This window comes from Copadichromis virginalis, linkage group LG12, assembly GCF_057382275.1.
Source record: "Copadichromis virginalis isolate Kocher_CV1m ecotype Utaka linkage group LG12, C_Virginalis_male_GT1.1, whole genome shotgun sequence".
NCBI lineage: Eukaryota > Metazoa > Chordata > Actinopteri > Cichliformes > Cichlidae > Copadichromis > Copadichromis virginalis.
The window spans coordinates 28567996-28584408 of NC_140629.1; the positions used below are offsets into that span (position 1 = coordinate 28567996).

The following is a 16413-nucleotide window of genomic DNA, read 5'->3' on the forward strand; positions in this document are numbered from 1 at the left end:
GGCTCATTTGTAAAATCCCAGTTACAGCAGTGTGCGTGCGCGCGTGCCAGGCCCGGGACCACCTAAGAGGGAAGGCGGTAGGCGCCCTGAGATCAGCGCAGAGACAACTGGCAGCAGACTTTGAACCTGATCATATTCCGATTCGCATTGACAAAAGCGGCGGCGGCGGGGGGGGGGGGGGGGGGGGGTCGAAGGAGGACCTGCATCTTTATTGTGTCATCAAAATTACCAGTGACAGTTTGCGTCCTCGGCCCGGAGCAGAGCAGAATACAGAATACCAGTTAATCTTATTGACATTCCCAATAACCTCTTTGTGTTTTTTTCCTGTGTCGACACTATTAATAGCCCCCAAGATTTCTCTTTCTCCAACGCGCATTCCACTGCGTAAAAATAGAAATACAGTTGTCCATAACTGGCACCCATTGACACAATAGCTCCCGTTCCATAGACGTAGCTCCTCCCTATGCATGTGTGAGAGAGAGTGTGTGTGTAGCGGGTGGGTGACAGCTGGGCTTGCTGCGCTCCGCTTCAGTCTGGTAAGAAGCTTCATCTCCAAATAGGATGACCGTCGGCTTTTGTGGAAGGGACTGCGTTCAGCTCCGTAGCTAGTTCTGGGACACCCGGTTGTTTGTGTTCGTACAGTTTACCTGAGGGAAGTTTACGAGGCAAAGCGTCCTTTTTTGTCACTAGTGTGGATTTCCGATGGATATTCCGATTTGAGTGGTGTGATTTGAGCGCGGCATGTAACAAAAAGAAGCGCATGAGAAAAGTAGCGCTCGTATTGTTATCCTAAAGCGAGCACCATCTGAACTGCTTTGAGGGACACATCTCATGGATTACTAAAAGGCAGAGCTGTGTAACCACTCCGAGGGATATCCATTCATGAGCTGAAGGTGAGATTTCTTTGTTTACGTCTAACTTCATGCGCTCATAGCCCGTACCAGCCTTTCTCAAACCCCGGAGGCTTGTTTTCTGTGCAGCCAGGCTACCGGGCGACAAGTGCACCAGCTTCGCGCGGTAACCGTATCAACTTAGTATGTTTTCGGGTATTTACAAAAGCATTTTTATTAAATGTGTGAATCAGAATGTGTACATTTTACATTCATATGAGAACTGTGATCCTTTTCCGCAAGAAAAATACCATCTGGTGATTTAAACAGATCATAATTTCGTGCGTAATCCCTCCTATGCTGTTTGTTCATATAGTAGAAAGAAGTGTAAGTCTCGGAGGACCTATTTTGGATCAAACTAGTGCGTCTAAACACGAGAAAAAACAATACCAGTGTATAATTTCAAAATATGAAAATAAGGAGGGGAAACGTGTTTGTAGGAACTTGCTGGAGTGGACCGACTGTAGTCCTCCCGCCCCATGACTTCACAGTGCTTACTTTCAAACTACAGCCATTAAACACACTTATTAAGATATTAATGTTAATGTTATGAAAACGCATAATACTCGAGTCCTCGCTTCATTATTACAGTGCATGACGGGATTTTCATTTGCAATTTATTTCCACATTACGTGGAGTAAATGTATCTGTATTTAAAGCAGATATTCATAGGGTGGACTAATTTTGTTAACAATCTTTCTACTTCACAGTATTTCTACAAAACTCTTGATTGAATCACAGGGATGTGATGTGAATTAATCATTTTACATTCATGTTTTTATTGCGAAGTGAGCTACTCTGCGGGCTGAGACTTTCTTCCTCTCTCTCGCTTTCTGCGTGTGTTTCATACACACAGAGGGACAGGCACACTGGTTAGGGTGTGTTCAGCCACCAGGTGATGGAGTGGTCACTGTTACTCTTTTCCAAAAGATCAGTCAAATGTTTCTAATATTGACCAGGGGCGCAGGTTGAGAAGTGGATTAGCCAGTAGAAGAAGTGCTTCTGCACATTATTTCTATTTATTTATCAAGCCTGGAGGAGAGATAGAGGCCTCACAAACCACATCCAACACAAGTGCCAACACCCAGTTACTCTGTGATTGCCCCTCTCTTCCCTTCCCTTCTCCTCTCCTCTCCTCGATTTCCCCAGAGGCACTGGGAATAGCTGGAAAAGGAATTTTCAAACTCTGAATGTAGGTTATAGATTAGAAAGTGTGCAAGTGAGCTGATAGAAATGGGTGAATCCAAGCACTTTTGAATGCAGACCGCAAAATATGCATCATGTCAACTGTTTTCCAGATGCACCACATGGTGTATCAGCCTTTTTTTTCTAAGTGGAAAAAGAAAAAAAAACTTTACACCAGCTCTGAGAGGAAAGGGTGTTGTAGTTCATGTTTTCCCTGAAATGCCTGGAAATATTTGGGGCTCCTCTGTGTTTTTTCACGTGTGACCTTATGTTTTTTTGCTGTCAGCATACACACTGTGCTGGGTATTACACACAGATCTTAAATGGGGAAAGAGCAAAAATGTTTTAACATGTTACCTCTTCTCCTCCTACAACATTAGCCTGGAGGCATTGAAAAATCCTGGAGGCATTTTTTTTTCTTAAGATGTTGCACAGCCCGCAAGTCCCACCATATTGCCTCATGCAGCATACAGCACCACCAATAAGAGTGCTAATCCTACTATTAGCACTTTATATTTTGACATGTTGGTTGTGCTGACACATGAATTACAGCATGATTACCTTAGTGACAACAGTCTGCCTGTTGTCCTCCTGAAAAAAAACCCCCAGAATAAAGCAGGGCGACCAGAGTTGCTGCTTGTATTTGGAGCAATGCTCTGTGGAGCGTTTGATCCGCCGATCCCCTAACAATAGCAACGGGGATGGCATTGTGTGTGACTGATGTGCATTTGTCACACTGTATGTGTGCGCGCGTGAGTGTGTGAGACAGAGAGAGGAAGAGAGAAGCAGAAATAGAAAGAGCGAGAAAGAGTTTGTATTTACCTTTGCCAGTTAAGGACAGATGCAGATGTTGCTTTAATACAGTGGGTCTGAATAATTGATAAAGAGCTTTGCTCCTGTTCAAATGAATTGGCCCTCTATTATAAACAGCCACAACAGTCAGCCACTGTTAACTGCTGGTCCTCATTCAGTCAGTGTCAATAGTCTGCATTCAATAGTGTGTGTATTTATGCATATTTAATAAAAGCCATGTTTTATTGATGCACATCCTTGGTGTGTGGGCTTTTTTTTTTTTTTTTTTTTTTTTAGAAACAATTAGACTACAAGAAAGCATCAAACGCATCTTAGTCATCTGAATGTGATTTATTGATGCTTACCCCATTTTCAGCTTCCACGTCTTTCTAAATTGCCGCCGCCTCAGTTGCACTACCGTAACACTAAATAACAAACCTCTAGTAACAGAACAAAGCCGGAGAAAGAGCGTAATCCCGGCTTTGTGGATGTGCTTTTAACACATTTTGTTTTAGAAACGCGGGTCAGCTCAATCAAAGAAGCTTGGGTTTGAACTTTTGCATCACAGATGTTATGGCACAGTGTCTGTTTTTGGCTGGCTCTCTTTTCAGATTCAGTGGGAGTCTGCTGTGATTCAGAAGGTAAAAGAAAAACAAGCAGGAAGATACAACAAATTATACAACTGCTCTATATAAACATTATTTTGTACTTAACCTTCTGCTGCTCCGTCTCACTTTTTTTGTTGGCAATGAGTTCTGTGATTATTTGATAACTACATCATTTTATCTGAAAAAAAAAAAATGTTGACAGAGATATAAAATATATTAGACCTATGCTGAGATTTGCATCCACCCTTTTGTTTAACTTATATTTGTGATTCCTTAATAAAAAAAAGTTTATTTACTCATTATACACCATACAGCCTTCTTTTACTGGAACATGTTGCTCATTGTTTATATGAGATGATAAATGGTATTCACTGTACTACAGGCACTTGATATATATCAGTGCTGTAGAGTCCTGTATGCTCCATTCACAGCATGGCTCATTGAGAATGTAATCACTAATCACTAGCTTCTGCGCGTTGTTCTTGTTCTCGCTGTCTTTCACACATTCACACACACACACACACACACACACACACACACACACACACACACACACACACACACACACACACACACACACACACACACGCATGCATGGATTCAATGTGTTGTTCTAACTGGCTGCTTTCTCCCACTTAGCCTTAACCCTTGTGGCTCCATAAAAAATGACTCTACAGTGCGTCCACAGAATTAACCATCCATGTGTTAAACACTCTTCATACTCATTACATTAGCATAATTGATTGAGCGTGTTGTAAACTGCATGCCAAAAAAGCCAGAGGCATGAAGGACCAGGCAAGCAGTGCCTGTTGGTGTTTTGGCTGTTGGTCCTTGGCAATGCTTTGTTGTCGGAAATTAAGTGAATTAGAAAGTGATAGCCAGCTCATCTAGGAGAAGACTGAGAGAAGCCAAACTTTGCCGTGCGTGCTAGATGAAAACCCATCCACTGAAACATTTCAAATCAGCTTAAATTGTGCACTTTCTCTTCATATTATTATTTTAAGCACTTAGTGTATGCTACATTAACATGTGGTAATACCTTTGTCACAGCTGGGTTTGGTTGCCTGTCATTACTCAGATGGAATGGAAAGGAAATACATTTGCAGGGATAATCCAAAAACAGCAGGGCTTTGTGTGATTGCCTGGGAGATGGATGAATGAGTGGCCTTGAAAACAACCAAGTCTTGCGCTACAGACCAGATGATGTAAATCATGGCACACAGTGTTAAAATATGATGTCCTAGTTCCCGTCCTGCTGTTGTGCTTCTGCAGGTAAGAGAAGCCAGCTGTGAGTCATGGACACATCCACAGTCTTTTAAGACTCATTAGGGCTGCATCCGCTACTGTGGTTGTGGTTATTTCTGTGGTTAGTTTGCTTGTTGGGAGCCAATAAGAAAGGTTGTGTGTCATGTGGATGTTAAGCATCAGAAAAACCCTGCTTACTGCCTCTTAATTTGCTTATGTGTCTGTGTCTCTGTGTAGTGCCTAAGTCAGACCCTTTTCCGTGCGTATAGTACCACAAAGCACAGAGGGTGGCTAATGGCGAGGGGGGGTTTGAGTGTGCTCTCATTGTGTGTACTCTCTGCGTCTGTGTGTGCGTGTTTGCGTGGCGTTGTTCGAGTGCATCTGTCCCTCCTCCCCAGGCCCCAGCGATTGGCACTGCATCTCTCATCTATTAATCATAGAGAGCGCTTGCTCTCTCATTCCGTTGCCATAGTTTCAGGACCTGAGACAGTGTTGGGGTGCGTTACTGCCTAGAGAGAGGAAAAGTGAGAGAAAGAAGGGGAGGAGAGAGGAGGAAAGGAAAGGAAGGAGGTGTGACTAAGGAGGAAAAGAGGAAATTATATAAAGAGTGTAGTGTGGGGAAGACTGAACAATTGAAAGAGAGCAGAGGAGGGAAGAGGGGAAGTGACTGAAAGAGCAATGCCAGGATAACGCACCGAGCAGGTCCTCACGCTGTGGGTGAGAGTGCTTCAAGAACCAAAATGGATTCCATTTTTATCTCAGCAGTAAATCCTCTATCTCCTCTCTCTTTCACACACATACGTACATAAACTCTTTCCATCTCTCTGCTTTCTCCTTCCTAAAGAGAGCAGAAGAATATTTTCACAGTAGGCGTCATCTTGTGAATAGCAGGCTCATGGGGCTGGTGCATCTCCAGTGTGTTACAGTACATTGAACTGCTGCTATTTCACCTTGCTTTACAATGGAAAAATCCTTCCACTAAGCTGAAATGGAAGATGGGCAAGGATCGCCTGTTTCATGCTCAGTTGGTTGTTTTGATGGCAAATCATGCTGAATTCATGTGTTATTCCATGATGGATTAGTCCATAAATCGACCACTATGGAAATTTCCAAGGCAGGGAATACCTCATGCTATCAGCTCTTGTTTCTCAGTCTCTTAGCATTTTATCATCTGCCTATCTCGTTGCTTTTTTTTCTTTTTTTTTCAGCCCTGTTCTCCTTCTCTCCAGATTTATATTTGCTTCCTTTCACGCAGAAGGAAAACATGAACATGTGCCGGTACTTTCACAGAAGGACTTCTTGTTTTGGCTGTAGGCTTTGTACCTCCCATATGACCTCATAATCTCATCTGGGTCTTTTAATGGCTAACCATGCACTAATGTGGTGGTTGTATTATCGCCTTGTCTCATCACATCATTCCCTGCTTGTGAGTATTTCCAGTGGGGGCTTCTGGGAGTGCAGTCCACTGGCAGCACTGTAATCATGGGATTCTCACTGCACAACCACCTTTCACTCAAATGCGTGTACACAATTACACACAAATTCACTCATACGCACACAAGGCGCATTTTTAGTGCACACAAATTCATGCGTCAGGGCAGTTTCTTTCATGTCAGTAAGATTGAAGAGGGATAAAGAAAGCTTGTCATTGTTACAGTGGTGCACGTAATGGGTGCTAGTGGGCAGAAACTCAAGAATACCTGATTGTACAGCACACTCTGTAATTCTCCCTTCACTGTGTATGGACTTTCTGCTGGGGAATTACTATTAGGGGACATAGGGACAAAGGAAGAAGTGAGAGGGTGTGTTTGCTCTTTGTACTGATGGCAGTGAGGTGCTTTTGTGCTTTTGAAGTAATGGGATTGCAGGTGACATCATAGTGCTCGCATTCTCAGGTGCAGCAGGTGAATTAATCCAGGTGGGGGGGGGGTTAAAGGTTGAGTGTGTGTGTGTGCAGATTTTATAGCTCTGTGAGTAGCTGTGCAAACAGACATGCACGGTTGTGCACGTGTTGATATACATGTATGTGTATCACTTGTCAAAGTAGAGGAAAGCCAGTGTGTAAGGTGATCGGTATGCTCAAGGCAGAGCAGCAGTCACTCTTCCAGAGGCTATAAGCCTCGCTGAATGTGGGAGGAGCAGTTGTCTCTGAAAGCCGAACTGCTGGTTTAGATACGCGAGCCAAACAGGACTTGACGGATTTCGTTTATGATCCACGTTTCTGGATTTTTTTTTTTCCCTCCACAGCAATATTTCTGTTTAAATTATCTGCCGTTCGATAATCTAATGTTGCTTGCTGTGATACAAGCAAGCATTAGCTTGCTCTGAGCTGGGCAAGCTTATACTTAAGCAACCTTTAATTGATATCCGAGTCAGCATGTGATTTGTAACAACCATCCCAAACTCATCTGATTCACTGATGATGATCATAGAGTTCTTGTAATTGGTCCCGGGTTCATATTAATTATTTACAGTGGTCTCTAGAGTTCTAGGCACATAAACATGAACGGTATTAAGAAAGGAGTTTTACATCTGGTCATATGCGAGCAATCAGAATCAAGGAGTAGATTTAGTTGCTAACATGAAAAACCTTACCCAACCAGTATTATCTTAGTTTATATTCACAGTGTTTCTTATTAGAGGTAGAAAAATCCAGACTCTGTGTGCTTCTTCAGCATTTGTCTCAACCCTTGTTAAAAAATCTGTCTTCCCCTGGTCACAGTGGCTGGTAGACTACAAGTGATTCCCCTGAGGGTCCTCTATTTCAGAATCCAATCAGGCAGAACTCCGAACAATATTACCTCTGTGTGTGTGTGTACATTTATTACATAGTTAATGAACAAATTGCAGCCATGTGGCAAGCTCTGGTGGCGTGGCTGGCTAACAAAAAAAAGCAACACCGAAAGCACATGCACGCACGCACACACACACACACACACACACACGACTCACCACAAGGCTCCCAATGTTCTTGGCCTGTCTGTCCATCAGCTCATGCAGAGCGCTGGGCTGGGAGTACTTATCATCACTATGCTGAGTGGAGGCCTTACAAAGGCGTACACACACACACACACACACACACACACACACACACACACACACACACACACACACACACACACACACACACACACACACACACACATTCATGCATGCAGTTCAGTCAGCTCAGGGAAACTGCTTGGTATAGTCAGGGCTCCTGTAATGATTAAATGTATGGTGTAACAGCAGCCTGAGCTTAGGAAACTAAACAGATAGGCAAACAGGGTGACTAGCAGGCAGGTAGGCAGCTAGAAAGGCAATTGTATCTCCAGTTGAATATATTTAAATAGCTGCCATAATAGTGTTTACAGGTAATGTTTTTACAATCCAGGAAACGTAAATCCTTATACAGCAGAAAAGTCACAGGAAGGAGGCCGGGGTAAATGGTGCAGAATGCAGGACTTCGACATAAACACCAGTAAACCGATTCCTAATCCCACATGTTGTTAGGTTCCTGAAACACTTGGTCAAAAGAAAAATTGTTGTTTTGGTTTAGTTAAAAATCCGAAGCTTTGTCCATTTATACTCGAAGCCAGCTGAAGGCCAATTTATGGTCCCGCGTTGGTGTCTGTTTTTGTAGCTTCCCACCTACGCAGGGAGATGGATTATGGGAATTCACACAACGTGGAGGCTCGCGTACAGTCCTTCAACGAGCAAACACCGTGTCGCCCCTGGGCGATGACGCTACATGTAGGTCAAATGATGATTGGTTGAAAGGTTGGCTTAACCAGGAAAGCGAATTAACACAGTACACCGCAAGAAGGAGAAGCGGGAGAAACAATGGAGCACGAAGAAGTACATAGGAGAAGCACAGACAGTAGCTGCAGGGGATCATTTTAATTATTTTTACACTCAGTTTCACCCACCTAAAACAAAGTTCTTTATAACCTTTGACTTTGGTGTTTCTAGCAGCAAAGAACAAAAAACAGTGCACGCATAAAAATAGAGAATTCTGCATTTCCAGTTGTTAAACATATTTTTGACTCTGCCCCCAAATGGCAGCAGATAGCCAAGCTTAGCAAAAATACGACAAACAGGGAAAACCAGTAGGCATGTTTCAATTACAGTGAAACTTAAAATAAAATAGAGAAATTACACATAGTTTTGTAGCAGTTTCCCAATGTAACTCAATCATTGTAAGTTGCTCACAAAATGTATTTGTTAGTGCTAATTAGTGACATAAACGTAATGTATAGACAGCAAACTTGAGCTGGGAAAATAAACAAGACTGTCAGATAGACAGTTATGCTAGGGGCATGCAGGAATGCAGACTTAGAGATAACTGGGACATTTAAAAAGACAGGTACAGAGGAAGACAGCCTGTCAAAGAGGGTAATAGAAAGAGTCTGGACAGTTAGGAAGGGAGGCAGTGAAGCTTTGAGGCACAGCAAAGAAACCAATGCATCTCCTTTTCAAAATGAATTCTCCTGAAAAGAAATAATATTTCATCCTGCCCCATCCATCCCCCTTTAATCTGGACAAAAGGTGCTCTGTATGTGGGCAGGTAATCAGGCAAGCAGGTTGATAGGCAGGAAGACAGACAAGCTGTGAGGCAGGAGAAGAGAATCTGTGCCTTGCATGATAATATATTCATTCATCCCCCACTCTGATAATGTTCACAGCATGCTTGGGTTGATTCATTCATCACAGCCTACTGGGGGCCTTTTTACGTTATTTGTTAAAAAGCTTTGCTTTTCTAAACATGTTAAGGTTTGCTGACTGGATTATTCTGGAGGTGAATGCTTCTGGGCTTGTGAAGGTGGGTAAGGCTATAGTGCATGTATTGTAACTAGTGTCTTGTTTGTGTAGGTATGCACTCTTGCATAAATTGGTGTGTGTCGAGACTGAGAAATGTGCAGCGAGGCTTATTTTGGTCTCTGAGTTTGGTTTGATTGGGCAGTGCAGCAGCTGCATACAGAAACGCTGTATCTTTTGATGTGCTCCCATCCTCAGCTAATCTTGGACCTTCTCATCTGTTTCTCTGATGGTTTTCTGTACTTTCTGTGGGATCTGTTTAACTTCATCCCAATAACCAAGACATTTTCTGTCTATTGATTATGGTATTATACAGCAGTTGAACCCTTGATTATTTAATTGGGTTTGGAATCAGAGTGAGGAGTGATGGCTACGTGCCGAGCTCCTCTGAAGAGAATTTGATGAGTCAACGCTGGTCAGGCTTTATCACAGAGAATTATTTCTGTTTCGGGTAGATTATTACAATCTGTGCATTTTCTCAATATCAAATCTTGTTTGCATAAAGGCTTTTAACTGTTCTCAGCTGGTTGACAGGTAGGAAAAACAGAAGACAGCTAATTCATTAGTCAACCACTTCAGTTTCTCTCTCCCTCGTGTCTTTTTTCCTTCTGCAGGTTTTTGTCATGGTACATGTGAGCTAAGCCTGGATGGACAAGATATCCTAATTTTACCTGGTCTAGTAATGCTAGCCCGGTAACTAGATAGGAACACTGGGAGGAAGGTGATGCTGTGTAGACGCACTATCAGTTAATCATTTACAAGGTTTCGGAGGGTTTTACTGATGAAGGAAGTTTTTTTTCCCTTCTTCTTCCTTAAGTAAATTATTTTTGTGTTTTTAAAAAAAAATCAAATTTATAACAGAAAGTTATTTCTTTTTAGCTGGTTCCCACCTTTTAAATGTGTATTGAAGGGTTTAAAACATTTTAGAAGATTATTGTTTTGGTTCCTCTTTGGCTGACTTATTCCAAAAACTAGTTTTGCTCTTGTCTGAGTGTTTTCACAAAGGAAATCCACGGCTTTGCTACCTGGTCTTCATCTTGAGAGTTTACACTGCAAAATTACATTAGATTACATCACCACCCATGACAACAAAGAAATCAAACAGCAAGAAAAGGCAGTGTGATGAGTCTGTGGAGGTGTGGCTCTGACCTAGATAAGATTGGGAGTTTGGAGCATTGAGCTGATCCCGTGGTGTAGGCCTATTGTTGTCATTCAGTCTGTACCTGACTTTGATCTCCATCCTTCCCCCGTGCCACACTGGATTTGCTTCTCTGTTCAGTCCTGTGAGGTGCAGTCATCCAGGGCCAGTTGAATCCCCTCTAGCAGACTGGTTGATTGTTGCAGACTCTATCTAGAACAAACAGCGTTTTATGCAGCCAGCTGATAAGATGGGACATGGTGGTGTGTTCGCTCTGGCGCCGCTGCAAGCGTCATTTGTTTCACACATTAACAGGTGAAGGACTTAGTGTGTGCTTACAACTATGATGGTGTATGTGAGTGTGTACTTTGCGTTAGTCAAGCTATGTAACCCTGGCTGACCCACACTGTGGTAATTTAACAGTCACAGATAGCACAAACCCTGTGAAGAATGAGGATGTGGTTACCAGTAATTGCCGTAGCTTAAGTATATTGCCATATGCTTTATATGCACAGTGGTTCATGTGCTTCTTACGCACACATGACACCATGCACATAAGTATGCACAAATATAATCATGTGAGCTCAGGACCCCGTGACAGCTGAGCAATTAAATGACAGCCTTAAATACATCCAATAGGAGAATTCAGTATTTATGGCTACTGCGAAGTGTGCTTCAAGCTGCACATGTTTAGAGTAACATTATACATATGCGATGCAGTTTCGCTTGCCATTTTAGATACACTTACATTTGTGATATTTAAAATAATACCACTCACAACTCATCCATCCATAGTGTAACCTGCTCAAACTGTTTGTCTTTTAATGCTCGAATAGTTAATATTTTATTCTGGTTCTGATTACAGAGGTCAGACCACTGCAGAGTTTCACTTATTTTCACTTCCACTTTACATCAGCATCTTTCACTTCACACCAGGCTTGTTCAGGGCAATTGTCTGTAAGAAGCTGCCTACACGACCTTAATTACCTGGGGAGGCTGTATTTCTTACCTCCACCACTTGCATAATAAGGCATGACTGTCTGTTTGAGTGCTCTCGTTTCCTGTCCCGCCCTTGAGGCATTCAGATAGTTATTCCATCATCACGGTGATTTCCATGCCTGTAACTCTGGGCTAATTACTTATAGTAAATACTGCCTGGGTTGTGACTACAGCGTCAACTGGAGCGGTGAGCACAGGGGAGGTACTTTTCATTAATTAATTGTTATTTGGAATCCTCTGTGAATGATTGGAGTCAGTTTGACACAACACAGGAAGAGAGGCGCTATTTTTATCCAAAGTACCTTACTGGATAGCAACAGAGTGGATTTTTGAACATGTCTGAATCAGTTGCAGCCACACAGAGGTACTGTGTAAACTTTAGTTAGGTGCTAAGATTTAGTGGCTAAGCTTCAGTCAATTTAGGCTAACCAAGTGTCTCTTACTCTGTTCTGACTTAGCAATTTCTCATCTGCTTTTCATCCTTAATTCCTCGTGCCACTATACTGAGATTAAATAAATATTGTGGTTGGGGGAAATATTGATTTTAGTGGCTAGAATGTTAGCCGATTCTCAAGAGCTTTTTATAGCCATTAGCAATGGTTATTCGTTCCCTGGGATGCATTGTGTTACATCTAATGAGAGTGTAGAAGCGGATGGCAAGATTGTAATCAATAGAAGCATTAATACTGTTTGCCCTGTGTGCCTTTCCTCCTCACACGGATGACCGCTGTCTTCCTCTTTTCGGTGAAACCACTGCTATCATGAGTTCAGCTCATGGGTCAAATATGCTGCAGTCACCATATGATGTGCTCATAAGAGTGCACCAATAAAACCGTAGTGGAAAGGTTAGTCATAGGAAACAGCTTGCTGACTACTGTAGGCCTGCCATATGCCTCAAGTAAACAGAGCTAAAAGGAGATATTATTCGCAGTGGGACCTAATGAGGAGCTGAATGTAGAAAAAACGGGGGACCTGACAAGTGTTGAGGCTTTGGTTACCCTTTTAACTGATAACTATCTCTCAAATGGACAGAGAGACGAGCGCACCTGTACTGCAGACATTTGTATAAGAGAACAAATAGTGTATTTTATTACCTGGCAGATGATGGAACTTTATCCGCCTCTGAGGGGTTTTAAGGTGGAGTTTGATGAACAAACATGTGTGAGCGATAACAAGCTTTTGACAAGCTTTTATGGGATTATGACCCTTATCTGGAAATTCTAGAAGACCTCTATAAAATAATATACACGGTCAGGCTCAAGCACGCAGGTACGTGCACAGAGGTATCCAAAGAAACACACTTTGCCTCAAGTTAAAGGCATGCGATTCGATGGGCTGGGTTACCTGTCCGGTATCTGCTATCCAGGTTTTGGGCTGGATTCTGTGTATCAAGTGACGGTGGGTCAGATATGCACTGGGAGTCAGATGACTTTGTGGTCAGACGAAGATCTGATCCATGAGAAGGTGGATTCTCTGACTCGGGTTTTCTTTGTTTTCCTAGTGTCAGGTGCCTGCTGGAGACCACAATTTAATGATGAAGGAAGGAGTCAGCTGGGATGTATGAGCTTAAACTGAAAGAATTAAAGGGTTAATCTATTAGGCAATCCACTAAAAATTAATTAACAACTACAGTGATAGTCAATTAATCATTTGAGCCATTTAGTGCAACCATTGCTGCTTCCAGGATCTCACTTATGAGTAGGTGGGTTTTTTTGTCATGCACTGCTGAGTATTTGTTATAAATCAAACTATTCAATTAGAACACTGTGAATTCTGGAAGAAGTTGTGTGTTTTTTACTGGTGACATGTGGAGAGTCCAGACCTCCCACCCCGAGACCCTGAAGTGGATAAACGGTTAAGAAAATAAATATGTGTTCCTTTTTTTAACTTCTTCTGATGACAATAAAATAATCTATTATTAACAGAAACAATATGGTGTATCAAATTGTTTTCATCATAGAATTACATTAATCATTACATTGATTGAGATACTTTTTAAAAATATGTACTGGCCACTCATAGTACAGTGGTGTTATATAAAATATAATCAATCCAATGTTTTAGTCAGAGAGAGAGAGAGAGAGATAATAGCGAATCTCTCACACTTAACACAAATGCTAGATCTCTCTGGCTTGATTGTTTTTGGCAGCATCATTTCCTACAACTCAACTGGGAGCACTAAAACAAGGTATGGTACAATATTGCTGCATAATATAACACTTTGTCACGCCATCTGCTGTTTCCAATTTCTTTGAATTACAATATGTTCACGAATACGAACATCAGAGTGAGGCCAAACTAAGAACACAGAGTCACGGTTTGTAACAGCATGAGTATTTCTGCAATTACAATTTTTGGCAGTGTGGCGAATTTAGCATTTTTCCCCCCTCTTTGTGATGTGGAGAAAAGACATGTCACTGTGATGTAAGTAGATCTGATTGCAGGGTGTGCTCTGCGTTTCCTGTTGAAGCATATTATAGATCTGGTTTGCTACGTTCAAGCAGAGAAGAACATTAAGTGTTCACTTGAACCCATCTGATTGTGCTCCTGCCCACCCACCCTGCAGCCTGAGGATGTAAGCTATAAGCTGCAGTGGTGGATCACAAAGAGCCATTGAACAAAACTTCCTCCCCTAACCAGATCAAATATATAGATAGGACAAACAAACTCGTGTCGGGTGCCCAGCCAATTCATCTGATATTTCCCCCGTCTCCGTTTCAGTCAGTATGGCTGCTCTTGAATGTAGCAGGTTTGTTGTGTTAGCCTTTAAGGTGTAGAGATGCACAGGAAAGTATCAGGTCACGAGAAAAGCGGATCTACCTGCCTGCAGGTAGATTGAGAAATATTACTCGCAAGTACAGTTTGTCCTTGTACACATACAGATATTTTGGCCAGGTAAAACAAGCCAGGACAATTTAATGACACCTTTCATAGCAAGTGCCGTCCCGGAGTTGCATTGCAGTGCAATCGGACAATGAAAACGTATCGGTTTCATTCGTTTTTGTTCCCGTTGCTGTCTGCCTTGTTTGTGTCTCTTAAGCTACTGTCGTTGGCTCACAGAAGCGGCTCCGTTCTTGCTATTTAGTCTCTACAAACCTGTTGTCAGTACAACGCAAACTGTTGTGCATAAGGAATTTTCTCCAAGAAAAAGTCAGACTTCCACTGAGCTGCGGTAAACTGCAGTTTAAATTAGATCAGTGTTGTAGTGTGAACTTTTCTATTTTAGTTTGAAAATATCGAAAAAGGAGGAGAACGTTTTCATCCTTCTTAAAGATGTCAGCTGTTGACATGCTGTACTCTTTGTGTGAGGAGGTGGACGAGGGGAAGAGAAATAGATCTGTCTTTGCTGGAGGTTGGCTTCTCAAGTGCACAGTATGGCACTCTCATAGTTGAAAGCGTGTGCATGTTTTTGTGTGAACATGTGTGCAAGTGTGTGTACATCAAAGTTTTCATTTCATGTTCCGTGTTCTCTGTACTTATGCCCATACCCTGCTGTGAGCTCGTGTGTACTTTACGTGTGCGTGTGCGTGTGTGTGTGTGTGTGTGTGTGTGTGTGTGTGTGTGTGTGTGTGTGTGTGTGTGTGTGTGTGTGAGCGTCTTTGCTGCTGACCCCCCATGAGCTGAATATTGCAATGCTGGGAAGGCAGAGCCAGGCAGACCAGGCTAGAGCACCAGAGGCGAAACAGGGCAGACAGCCTGCACACAGACCCTTCTTTATACCCCATTAATAACACAATTCTACGAAGGACAGCCTGAGGCCACAGAAGGTCTGTCAAGGTAGTTCATTGTGTGGTAGGAAGTGAGTTGTTCATATGGTAATAGCTGCTGAAGCGGGTCCCTTCAAAGCCCGTTTGTTTTACTGAAAGTTGTAGTCACTCACTGAGTGGGACTGGATGGAATGTGACAGGGTGCACTGCTGTTTAGTTACTGTAGCTTAATTGACCCTGAGAAAGGCGAGTGAAGGTGGAGGGGGAGGGTGGAGGAGGCTGGGAGAAGACTGAGTGCAGAAAGGAACAGAGGAAGAGGGAGGAGAAAGAAATGGACAGGGCAGTAGGGGGCAAAAACTGAGAACAGATAGAGAAAGGGAAAAAAATGAAAAGAAACAGAAAGAGAGAGCGAAAGAAAGAATGCTACTTCTGCCATAATGAAGCTCTCCAATGGAATCTGTTTAGTCGACAGGAAAAGTCTTATTGGTGAACGCGCAAGTCCCTTTTTCTAATGAGCCGGCTTGTCTAGAATGATCATCTTTCTAATTATATACTTCATTCTTATTTATGGTTTGTTTATTTATCGGATGCTGATCCGCTGTTTCATTTTCTGGGTCAGGGAAAAGCTGAGTCTTGTCTTTTCTCATTAGGCTACATTAAGGAAACGGTCAAAAAGATGCTGTGCCCCTGCAGGGAAGCGGATGTGAACGTTTTTGCAAAACAGCAATATCGTCACCAATGTGAGATAATGCTAATGTCTACACCAGAAGTGAGAAAAGCCTTTATGTCTTCGAGTGGAAACTTGGCTCACACACAGCAATCAATATTAAGAAAAGTAGAAGGGACAAAAAAGTATAAAAACAACAGTTGATGCAATATATATATATATATATATATATATATATATATATATATATATATATATATATATATAGAGAGAGAGAGAGAGAGAGAGACACAGAGACAGAGACAGAGAGTGAGAAGTACAGTGCTGCATGAGTAAAGTGCTGTTAGAGACATTGTGGTTCAAACAAGAGTGAAGATATGCTGCA

The 16413-nt window shown here is 42.3% G+C and overlaps 1 protein-coding gene across 2 annotated transcripts in view; it reads left to right on the forward strand.

The window, feature by feature from the left end:
- The first annotated feature begins 514 nt into the window (after positions 1-514).
- Positions 515-16413, forward strand: part of sema6a (sema domain, transmembrane domain (TM), and cytoplasmic domain, (semaphorin) 6A) — a 103664-nt gene continuing 87765 nt past the window's right edge. For both annotated transcript variants that reach the window (XM_085475827.1, XM_085475828.1), the window contains exon 1: positions 515-893. The gene's annotated coding sequence lies outside the window, so the exon portion shown is untranslated. The remainder of the gene's footprint in view (positions 894-16413) is intronic.